Below are 12,687 nucleotides of genomic sequence, written 5' to 3' on the forward strand. Positions count from 1 at the left end.
ATCCAAGCCGTGTGTGTCCACAAATTCATTGTCAGTCAGTCAATTTCTTCTTTTTTTTGTTTTATTGTTAGCTGAGTCCCGTCGATTTAGCTAATCACATCATCATTGTTGGTGCGGGAATGCCCTCGTGGTCCCTTTTGGAGCCGTTTTGCTCCATGTCATGATCGATGGTCGTTTCGTTGTCGTCATCATCATGTCCTCCTGCTTGCCGTCTTGCAGCAATGATCTCTCTATCCTCTCTTTGGCTGGTTTGACACATATCACTGTTATTGTCAAGTTCAAATCTTCAATGCAAGGTTCATGTTTGAAGAGTTGAACTACTGGTTTGTGAAGATTCGGGCTATTTGCTGATGTATGGTTGTGGCAATACCCTCTTACGGAGGAGATCATTTACATCGACATGTTCTAGAGTTGCATACTTTGATGACATCTTTGATTTTGGACTTTGGATGTATCGATTTCACTTTGTTTTGGTCTAGTGCTTAGTATCAACTCTTCAAATGCAACGTCATTGCATTCACATTGTATTTGAGAGGGGGTGCTAAAAGTATAATAGTTAATGGTAGTATTGTAATTTCCTATTCTAGGGTTTGGGTGCTCTCACGTACTATATTATCCCCATTTGGGGCTGGTCAATACAATCCAACATTTTAACCTCCATTCATTCATAATAGGAACATGGATTTTCCTTCCATTTTATTGGGGGAGGTAATAATGAAGGTTAGTACCACCGGATTGCCATTTTTCACTATTGATTGAAGAATCGCCTCAAATCTTGGGCCAATATGCTTTGCTTTCTTGTCACACCCTAAATTTTTTTAATTTCAGGATGTGATTAAAAGTAAAAATAAAACAACAATTTTCCTTATAATTTTAAAATTTTTGCAACATTTATTTTCTTCGCAGGGAATTTTAGTAAATATAGATTGGTTGTTTTTCTAAAATTAAATAAAACTTTTTATTTGTTTTGCACTCATGCTGCCTATGCAGTGTTTTGATTACTTGTTGTTCAACTTGAACTCAAATTTATTGAATTTGAATTTGAATTGAATTTGTTTTGCAAAAGATAAAGAAAAGAAGAAAAAAAACCTGCAGCCATCCCAGCCCAGCCCAAACCTCCTTTTCTTTTTCTTCTTCTTCCCGCGGCCCGTTTTCTTCTCTCCAACCCAGCCCTTCATCCTTTCCCCGCGGCCCAGCGCTAGCCCGTTTTCCCACCGCCAGCCGGCTTCCCCCGCTCGCTCCCTTTCCTTTCTCACTTTCTACCGCTGACAGGTGGGGCCCACCTATCAGGGTCTCCTTCCTCCCCGCGCCGGGGCACGGCCGTGAGTCCGACCGCGCCACTCCGCCGCCCTAGCCTAACCTGCGCCGCGCTCCTCTCCTCCCCCGGCCCAGCCCGGCCTTCCTTCTCTCCCTCGCTCTCGCTGCTGGTCGGATCCCGTTGATCGGATCCCTTCCCGAGCTCATGCTAGGATCCGACTCGAGCCCGAGTCCGGGTGCGGCACGCCGCGCAGACGGCCGTGGCCCACACGCCGAGGCCACCTCCGCGCCCCTATAAATAGCGGGTACCGACCCCTTAACCCCAACACGCAGCCGCCGCCCTCGCTTTCACGCAAACCCTAACCCTAGCCGCGCGCGTCATCGCCACCTCCAAAGCTCTGCTCCGCCGCCGCCTCGCCAAATTGAACCCACGCCGGAGCTTCGCGTTGTGGTAAGGATGATCGCGGGCCGCTTCTCTCTCTCTCTCTCTCTCGCTCCTGTGCAGGCGCGTTTGCTCGCCGCCGCGGCAGCCGTGTTTTCGCCCGCGCAAGCCCCTTGTTAGCTTCGTTGTGTCGCGCGCATCCTCCCCGGACAAACCCCGTGCCAAACCGAGCCTAGGTCACCGTTTTCGGTGAGCTCCGGCGGACCGCCGCCGTGGTTCGCGTCGCCGGTGCATCAATGCCGCCGCCGTTTCGCCCTTTCAACCCGAGCCGTCGGATCTGGATCCAGCGGATCCGATCCGATCTAAACCACGGCCACTAGATCTAAAGCCAACGGCTCCGATTAAATCTAGCTCGAGTCAAACAGCACGGTACTGGTCAACCATGGTAGTTTTGCAAAAGAGCCCTTCTGTTTTTCCAAAATCAACCCGCAGTCCATCGCAGTTCAAAAAAAATAATTACAAAACAGACCTTCTCTTTTATGTTTTAGCCCCTGGACTTTTCTAAAATAGAACCCGCCATCCGTAGCCTGTAGTTTTACGTGCTAACCCTGAGGTTAAGGTTTAATTATGTTCTAGTCCCTAGTTTCTTCAGCCCAGGCCCTTTTCTTTTTAAATCTTTCCCAGACAAGCCCCTAAAACCTTGTTTAGCCTTAACTTCTTTGTTTTAACTCCGTTTCCATCAATTCTGACGCTCTCGTGACCCTTGCAACATGTGCAATAGCTTTATCATCGTATCATCCTCTTTGAGCACAAATTTTTGTGTCTTGCAAATCTTTTCCATTAGCCCTTAACTCTTTGTTTAATCGCGGCAACATCGTAGAACCACCGTTTAGCTCGTAGAATCATCGTTTTAGATCCGTTTCGACCTGTTCTTGTTGTGTTAGTCTTGCTTTAGCGTAAGCTATCTTTTGGTAGCGTTGTTGTGCCATAGTTCCTGTTTTAAAATTAAAAATGGATTTAATTTGTTATGTTCTCTTATCTAGTTTTTCTTAAATAAAAGCAAATTAAGTCTTTACCTCAGTTTTCATAATTAATATTAACTTGATTAATATCAAATTAAATGTGTTTATAACTTAATTTGTCCAGTTCAACCTGAATCATTTAAAGTTATGTGTTTAGATGCTCTCACAAATTTTGCTCTCTAATTAATTGTTTAATTAGAGTTAATTTCTACATAGACAATTGTGTATAAAATTTGACTAAGTTCAACCTCGCCTTGCAAATAAAAATATAATATGAGTTAACTATAATTCGGGATAGTTCTTTTAAATATCTTTTGCGTTTGCTTCCCAAATAAAATAAATGAAGCGTATAGTTGCTTTGTTAATGCAAATCTTCCGATAGCTGTGGCTTTTCGACCCTAGCTTTGTTTTCCGTGTTTCTTGTGCTCTCATAGCCGTACCAGCAAGCCTTATCTTTTAGTACGCCCTTTTAAAGTTTTTCTTTTGTTTTGGTGTATTGTTCTTAGTTGTACATGTTGTTTGCTTTGTATGTTTGCTGGATGATTGCTTCGAGTAGAAGGATCGATGTTCGAAGTTTGAAGATCAAGTTTTCCAAGTGAGCAAGAGCTGAAGAGCAGTAAGAGTAGCTTATCATTGTAAAAAGGCAAGTGACCCTAACCATCCTTCTATCTGTGCTTATTTATAAGAATACTATGATTTAATCGGAATATGGAGAACCACCCAAGAAAACAGTGCAACCACAATACCATAATAGGCTCTGGTCTTGGCTAAGTAATTGTATGAACTATATGTTGTGTTGGGGTGCTAGTTTGGTGGTTATGAGTTTGTGTCTGGAGAAGCGGGTGAAGGAAGCTGCGTCTTCTGAGAGACCGCAGAAAACAGGGACCAACACATACATATAGGAATTTCTTGGAAAGGCCTCATAGCGTTCCTATGCAATCACACCTCGGAAGTGTGGTATTATGCCTAGCTAGCACAGCGTGGTTAGGTTCAAAGTTCTTCGGAACTTTTACGCGAATTGTGGGTAAAGTGTACAAGCTCTACAGAGTGTAAACTGAGATATCAGCTGTGCTCACGGTCACGAGCGGCTTGGACCCTCACATGATTAATTGAATTTAAAGATGGACTTAAATCATTTTCTGATTATTTCTTGTGGCCTTGCTGAGTACCAATCATAAGTGTATTCACCCTTGCTTACTACTGCTCAGAAGAGAAAGTCGAAGTGAAGTATTTTGAAGATGATGCTAAGTTCTAGGCGTGTGCAACCCCCAATCGATTGCCTGTGAAGATTGAAGCCTCCGTTTCCAGGATAAGCTGTATAACTCTAATAGTCTTTTAGTTGTTTTATTTTCTCTTTTTCGTGATACTGTTACTGATTATTCACTTATAATGTCTCTATATATATGAAACTTGATCCTGTCATACATATAGTTATGCATTCGGTTTTGTCCTTAAAATTGGGTGTGACATTGCTCACCATGGAACTACTCGGCAGCTGCGGACTGAGCACGGCCGTCTTCAACGCCTGGAGCCAGCTAATCTACTAGAATAGTTATTGCCAAACACCTAGCTTCTTTAGTCAGCAAATTGTCTGGCAGCCTTTTTTCAGAAAATCTTGCTTCCCAGAAAATAGATTATCAGAAAACTATCACAAACAGGGTCACGGCCTTATTTTTACTGATCAGACACCAACTTCTATATGTTATGCTCCCAATGCCTCTAAGTCCTATGCCCCCACTTAACTATGAGCCTCCTATTACGAATCGTGTTATCATCTAGTATCATTGGCATTGTGCTCATTCTGATCATGCATACGTGATCCTTGAGTTTGTTCCGAATGGTGAGACTGAAGCTGCAACGGGAGGGATATAAAGAGAGGAACCAAAGTGCACAAGAGTGCCGTTTGTCAGTCATGCAAGTACTAATTAATGCAATGGTACAGTTCAAAAAAAAATTAATGCAATGGTGAGTGATGGATGGATAGTTGGCATAAGTAGTTCTGTTTCTCCCAATACACTCATATATATTATACACTCTGATACTTCTTCTATATATGAATTATGATTCCACTATTTTTTAAAATCAATTGGTTAATAAATGATGCCACAAATCAATAGGTTAATAAATGTATCATGGACAGAAGTGCTCTAGTGGATCAATGGATTTTGATTTTAGTTGTATTGCAGCTGGAAGCTATTGGTGGACAGGCAGTGGTAGTTATTGGTCGTAATGCGAAGCTTAGCAAAAACAAGTGTCTGGAGGCCTTAAGAGCTGGAAGACCGCTCTAAATGCTACTAATGGGAAAGGCTCAATCTTTTCAATTACAAATTCAATGCTTGCATGGCCCTGTATGTACACTTTTACTCCTAGTACAGTTAGTAGGTAGGGTACTCCCTTGCATATTCCAGGATCTTCATGATCTTCTTGTCTTTGCTCTTCCTGGCATAGCGTTTTGCTCTCTCGAGGAAGGTCATGTTGTGCCACCTGTTGGTAGCATGTGGCCAACTTCTGGACATCATATGCTAAGCTGTCCTGTGAATCTCGCTTCGTGCTAGTGGCAACCTCCCTCGGTACTCCTTCCACCGTCTTCTTCTGGTATCCTTACCTTCTGGAGCCAAGCTTCCAGATGTCTTTCGGATGCCACAATCTTTCCGATATGGGGAGACTTTGCTTAACAATATAATGGCATGTCAAGAGGGAACAATACTTGCCTTTTGCCCCGATGCATCCAGCTCCTACTTAAGGTTGTTCCTCATCTCATGCATATATGAGAGCATAAGAGCACTTTAGCAAGAAATCAAGGGAAAGAAGTCTTGAAATTAACTATTATATATATTATGGAGTACTAGCTCCATCCACTCAGCAACCAACTCTGTATATATGCTCCGCAATCCGTTGCAGTTTTTCTAGAGCTATACTATGCATTCGTTCACTACTAATTTGTCGTACAACCATAATAAGACATGAGTTTTACTCCGGTGGTCCTTTCCATGAAGTTTGCACCAATATTAAAGCAACCAACAATTGATTTTATTAATTTTCCTGAGTGGGTACTGTCTGGGCCCGGCCCGGCCCTATCCGTATCCTATTAAGGCCCGATCCAAGTCCAAATCATGTTACCCAGAAAGCAGGTACGCAACCAGCAGATCCATTCTTCCCACATCTTTCCAACTCCCCGTCATTCTCCTGCCGTGAGACGTGAGGTGTGCTCGCGGCGGCGTGCATCAGCGGCTAGCCGGCTACAGCATGGTGACGGCCTCGACACCGTGGCCGCTGCTTGGTGGCGCTCCCTCGATAGTGTCAAGGTGCCTCAACTCATCTCACCCCTACTGATTTGATTTCATCGGCGGCAGTGGCAGCAACAACGAGCATCCCCTCCCCTTCCTGATCCGTTTTTGTTGGGTATGGCAGCACCTTCAGCCTTTGATCAACAGCGACCTGCACTAGCTCACCTTTGTTCTGTTAGCGGCGGGGCATTTCCATGAGGCCGAGTGGAGGGAGGCAGGGAGCTATGACAAATTCAAGGAAAAGTGTAGGTAGGTAGATAGATAGACAATGCAAGCATTTTTTTTTCAAAAAAATATAGACAACGCAAGCATAATCATAAAGAAATTGAGTTTGAACACAGATTCGGAGTTAACAATGTATTGCTTAGATTTTATTTGAATACACAGATCATGGAGACATGGCATGTGTGCTTCCGTGTTCACTATGTAAGAAACGATCTATAGTGATGCGCACAAAGGTGACAGGCAGTTGTCGCCCGTCACCCCTCAAGTAAAGGTGGCGGGCTTCATCTCCATGCGTCACCTTGGATCATTTTGGGGTCTTGCTAGAAACGTGCCACGTCACCTTTGAGAGAGCAAAGGTGACGGGGCTTAACATTGCACATCACCTATACTAAGAGTGACGCGCTACATTCTTAGCGCATCACCTATAGTCCATACAAAGGTGATGGGCCAGGACCTAAGCAGCAAAGGTGACGGCCTTTACTTAGCACGTCACTATACAAAGATGACGTTCTAACAAAAGGATGAAAATTGCGAGGTAACAATGCTGAGATTATTGTGAGATATATAACAAGCCAGAAGTTTGTCACAAATATATATATAAAGGGACCTACATACAAACTACGATATATATAGTCATGGCAACTCCCCAATAACTTCCGCCACCTTGAAGATGGCATAGACATATCCGGCGACGTTCTGCACGCGTGGCGAGTTCACCTCCGGTTTTCCAAGGCGGACAAGGTAGTCGTTCAACTCATTGAATGAATCCTTCATAACGCTGATTGCCCAGGCATCGCCGAAGCCGAAGGGGTGGTCCGGATTGAACCTCAGATCGTCAGGCGCTGGAGCAGGGGCCGGTGCAGGCACCAGGGCCGGCACTGGAGCCGGGGCCAGAGTAGGGGTTGATGCAAGAGCCGGGGCCGGAGCTGCAGCAGGAGGAGGCGGCTGGCGATGGCGACGGCGGTGAGAGGAGGTGGGGGAGGAAGAAGGCGACGATGATGACGACGAGTCCACTTGAATGTGGCAGCGGCGGCGGCTGGAGCGAGAGAAGGAACCCGACATCATTGTACCTAGGGCACGCAAGAGCAGGGGTTTGAGGGGATGGCAATGGTGGCGAGAGCGTGCGTGCTACAGCGAAGAAGATGGCAGCCGAGAGCGGGCGGGAGGCAGTATAATGGCGATGGCTAGAGATCGTGGGATCGAGAGATGAATGCGAAACAGCACGCGGATGCCGAGAGGGCGCATGGTTGTGGAGATGCACAGAGAGGGCACCGGCGGTTGCGATTCCTAGCAATTGAATGTTGTTAGCCGCATCACATGACATAGGTGACGCGCTACATATATTGCGCGTCACTTATGTAAAGATAGGTGATGCATTATATAGAAAGTGGGTCACCTTTCATGTGATAGAGGTGACGGGCTACATATATCGCGCGTCACCTTTCTCTTTTGTTTGAATATATAGAACAACACTTGGCCGTTTTCTCTTCCAAACCCTAGCCCACTTCCACCTCTCCTCGCCTCCTCCACGCCGCCGCGCGTGGGCCGGGACCAGCGCCTCCTTGTCCTCCATGCCGCTGACCGACTGCCGCCCTCCTCCTCCTCGGGCGTTGATGACCGCCGCCTCCTCGTCGCCGATGAGCCCCTCCTCCTCCTCGGGCCCCTGACCGCCGCCTCCTCCACGCCACCGCGGAACCGGTGGCTGTCGTCCCTGGTCCACGTCACCGTCCAACCACCGCCCTCCTCCACGCCGCCGCGCGTGGGCCAGGACCAGCGCCTCCTCGTCCTCCACGCCACCGACCGACCGCCACCCTCCTCCTCCTCGGGCGTCGCTGACCGCCGCCTCCTCGTCGGCGGTGAGCCCCTCCTCCTACTCGGGCGTCGCTGACCTCTGCCTCCTCGTCACCGGTGAGCCCCTCCTCCTCCTCGAATAGAGACTAGGGATAGATTTATTCATTTAGGGAAGGTTTTTGTTCTTATCAAAGATCAAATAATGCATTTCGGAGTGCTGATGCCGTCCTTTCAGTTGCTAAATCTTGCACTTATCATGCCTTTGCCTTTTATTTTTCATGAGTGCTATTAAATTCAAGATTGTTACAAGTCGATGCTTTGGGATTACAAGTCGATGCTTTGGGATTACATTGAAGATTGTTACAAGTCGATGTTTTGGGATGGAATAAATGCATGGGAAATCCAAGGATCGAGTTCTTATGGATAAGTCTTGGTTCAATGGCCGAGAATGCAATGCAAGATTCCTGACTACACAGCTCCATCAAAATACAGTACAAGATTCCTGACTAAAGCTAGTGTGTACCTTTACCATTGTGATTACATGGCTAGGCTAGAAATAAAATGATGGTGTTATGTGACATGGTTTTAACACTTAGCTTGTACATAACGATTATGTGACATGGTTCTAACCCTATCTTGTACATAATGATTATGAGATAATGTTGATGTTCTATGAATTTGGCTCGTCTCCGAGATAATTTCTAAGATTTGGTTCTGTTCTGTCAGCTCATAAGCCTAAAAATAATACTGCTTGGGGATCATAGGTGGCGGGCAACATATAGAGAGTGTCACCTACATATAGAACTCAGATGATGGGCAACATGTTGCGTGTCACCTATAGTTTGAAGATAAGTGACACGCAACAAGTAGTGCGTCACCTATCTCTACCAAAGGTGATGGGCCAAGACCCCACTCGGGGTCAGGGGTGACTCAGATTGGTGACGTCCTAAGAACGAAGTACGTCACTTCACCTTTGACTTCACAACAATGACGCGACAAAGGTGTCGGGCGCAATGCCCGTCACCTTTGCGAGATGATGTCTGTCACCTTTGACCCTTTCTTACATAGTGGTTGTAGACTTCAGCCAAATGAATCACATTGTTTTTGCTGTCACAATTGCAACCGATTTATTCAAGATAAAGCCTGATCTGAAGAATGAAGTTACCATTTGTTTGAGATAAAACCTGCTCCAAAGGAACAACTTATCATTTGTACTTTTGTGTTCACTGTTGGCATTACATTTCAGTAGTTGCCTAGGCCTTTAGATAACTAACAGTGCAAAGCTGGTATCCAATTTGTTAATTGACCATTTGAATTTTGTTAAGTCTAAACTACATATTACAATCTCAATCTCCTATAAATTTATCTGGCAACATAAACTATTCTAGAAAAGGCGTTTTTGTCTTTTTGAGGGGTCTGGTTACAGACACTGATCATCATGAGTAGTAACGTGAAGTTGGACATGATGAGGAATTGGACTTTCATCTTGAGCCGGGTAATGATATCAGTTCAGATCATGATAACACATCTTTACGGGCATCTTATTATTTTGTAACAACTCCTGTGAACAAACTTGTTTGGATGTCAATTACAGGCGGATATTGACAACTTCAGGAAGGAGATGGCCGCTGACCTTATTTTTGCTGAGGCAAACGAGCTTAGGATGTGAAAAAAGCCATTCAAGCACTCATGAATCGGGAGGAAGACAATGATGTAGATTCTCCAACTATTTAGTTTAAGTCTTAGTTTGGGTCTAAGTTACTATAAAAGGTTGGAGTAGTTAGAGACTTAGTTACATATGCTTTGTGGTTTGAATGAAGGATGTACATTTTTTTTTTTTTTGGCTTGAATGCTTGGTGGCCTTCAGTTGGGTCTATTTAAGAATTTGAATGATGCATGTTATTTGTGTGACTCCTTTTGGCTGCTCCCTGATACTAAACTTTATGATCCTGCTCCATGATACTAAATTTTATGATCAATTTCCAGAAGGTTATGCTAAAAATTCCATTGTTACAGATGTTGTGTGTGTCACTGCATGGCTTCTCCTCCCTGTGCTAAACTCTATAATTCATGATCAGAAGGTTACAGCCGGGGAGAAGACAATAACCTCAAACTCTATGATTCATGCGAGAAGGTTAAAAACTTCATGTCAAACACCGTACATACTCCAGTTACAAACATAGGGGTCGAAATACAGCATTTAGGTAACAAAATCATGACAGATGAGCGGGTCTACATGTACAATGGATGCAGTACAATTCTTCCACTTGTGGTTCTTTAACCAAAGAAAGCAGAGTTGTGACTATATATGAGCGGATCTAACAACTCGCCAGCGAACTGATAATAAGCCTCACGTCAACACCATCTGGGTTGTTAGCATTGAAATGGTAAATCAAAATTTCTGCTCAATTGGTCCAATATTGTTAGCATCTCAAGAAATTCAGACGAGATAACGCAGGACATCCAGCATCAGAAGGCAGCTGAGACCACTGAAGAAGAAACGGACCAAAGAGAGGTGGTTTATGGTTAACAAAATCATTGAACGTCCTGATTATCTTTTTTAGAAAAAGGCATAGTTCCGGCCTCTGCTGAAACAATCCTGCTGATGAACTGGTCAGAGATTATCACAGTGCCCTCATCAAATACAGCATTGTACAAGTATTTCTTTCTGCAAAGAGAAGGTTTTATGAGTAAGAATGCTGAAAAAATGCAACAAGCGCAAAAAAAGCACATCAAGCAATGGTGATCAGAAAACAGCACTAGAAATCAATGAATTCACAAAATAGCATTCAAGCACAGAATGCATTCATATAACAGCATTTCACATCCATTTCTCCCTCTCATATTTTCCTCAAGCACTTTTTCAATGTAGTAGGTGACTAAATTGCTCCTGTTATCATGCAAGGCTACTAGCTAGCCTTCCTGCATTTCAAACACGATCACTTTTCCAACATTTGGCCCTGGTAATAACTAATTGACACTGCTTTTTATCAGCAAATATTTAAACAAGTGGAAATTTTGATATATCTGAATTAGTATGAATGACAAACCGTTGCACATGACAGTTTTGAGCCAACAAACTTTTTCCCAGGAAAGAGGCTTTTTATGGTAAATCTTTGCACTAGAGAAATTTGGATGTACCTTTGATTAAAATGCATGCATGCTGGTCTGTCTTGTATGATAGCAGGGGCAATTCTGTCACCAGCTATATTTGCAGAAGTGATAGGAAAAAAATTCAAACTAAGTGCAGAAAATAAGGAGGAGACATCCACAGAAGGCTTTCATCATTTACTCACATCGACAAGTCAGCAGAAACACTAAAACCTCTGCTCGTTGATTGACATAAAAACCATAAAACATTTTTACTCGCAGTTGATCAAGGGCTGAAGCTGCTGCCGTACACAACAAAAACGCATCAGGAAGGGGAGGGGATGCTCGGATGAGATCGAAACAGGGGTGAGCTGTGTTGGTGCACCTGGACCCTGTCGATGGAGGATTGCGAAGCAGCGGCCCTGTAGCTGGTTAGCCGCTGATGCACATCGCCACCGCCGCCGCCGTGCATACCTCATGGTAGGAGAATGATGGGGGATTTGGAAAGACACGGGAAGAATGGTAGCGTGCCAGCTTCATAGGTACCAGGCTTTGGATTTGGACCGGGCCTCATTCGGGTACGGATAGGGCTGGGCCTAGATAGTACCCACTCGGAAAAAATAATATAATTAATTGTCAGCTGCTTTAATATTTGTGCAAACTTCATGGAAGGAACCACCGGAGCAAAACTAATAAGACATTGATGAAAAAAAGCACCTACCACATCTATTGTTCCTCTTTATTTGTTTCTGATTTGTAGTGCTTCTTCCTAAAAAGATCAAACTCCGAAGTTAGTTGTCCTACATTTTGTAATAATATGTGTGATACATCAACAGCAATTACATGTCCGAGCATAGAGGATGTGTCCCACAAAGTGCAGACACTAAGTGATGGGGGAGGCCCCCATAGCAATGTCGGCAGTCCGTTGAACTTATTTGGATTAAGAAATGAAATGCTCAAGGACCATTTTTGTTTAAGGGTTGAGGTATGGAGAGATCGCCATGATCATTTTTCTCATGGGATGTACATAGTATAGAATGATGAGCTGAGATCTCTCTCAACTGGATACCAAAAATTTTGAGAAGATAAAATACTCCGCGAATTTCACTCCAATATGTCAAAGTTGCAAGAAATTTCATCTATTTATCTCGCTAAAACACCAAATGAAATAGCCAAAGAAGCTCAAGTCCCACTGTTGTTCTTGGCCCCTAGAGTGATTTGCTAACGGATCATCAGGAGCCAAAGAAGCTCAAGAAAAAATGGATAAATGGATCATAAAACTGAAAAAACGTAATGCAGCCAAAAATGAACCTTCCATATTTGGAGAAAGAACAGAAGAATCACTAGAAAATACAAAGAAACAACCCGCATTTTTTTTTAAAAAAAGTCTCTCATATCCTTACAATGCAAGATAAGTGCAGATGCAATAAGGATAAGAGACCAGAGGTTGGTACCGTAGCGCTTGTGAGGGCCTACAGCAATTAGCAAAACTCAGCGACCTGCAGCCCAGCGTGCCAGAGATGGATCAGTCTGTTTGGCAATGCAAATAAACCAAGCTACACAGCCAAGCTCGGCTTTTGGATTGGACAATATTCTGGCATCTAACAATGCAAATCAAACACACTGTGTAACT

General features: G+C 44.1%; 1 long non-coding RNA gene across 1 annotated transcript; it reads right to left on the reverse strand.

Annotated features, from left to right (window-relative positions):
* Positions 1–11,439: 11,439 nt before the first annotated feature.
* On the reverse strand, positions 11,440–12,497 carry LOC120665930. The gene is made up of 2 exons (XR_005671453.1): positions 11,776–12,497; positions 11,440–11,650 (listed from the first exon to the last, which is right to left on the reverse strand). It is a non-coding gene; the product is annotated as an uncharacterized LOC120665930 (long non-coding RNA).
* Between the last annotated feature and the right edge of the window lie 190 nt (positions 12,498–12,687).

Source organism: Panicum virgatum, chromosome 2K (genome assembly GCF_016808335.1).
Source record: "Panicum virgatum strain AP13 chromosome 2K, P.virgatum_v5, whole genome shotgun sequence".
Taxonomy (NCBI): domain Eukaryota; kingdom Viridiplantae; phylum Streptophyta; class Magnoliopsida; order Poales; family Poaceae; genus Panicum; species Panicum virgatum.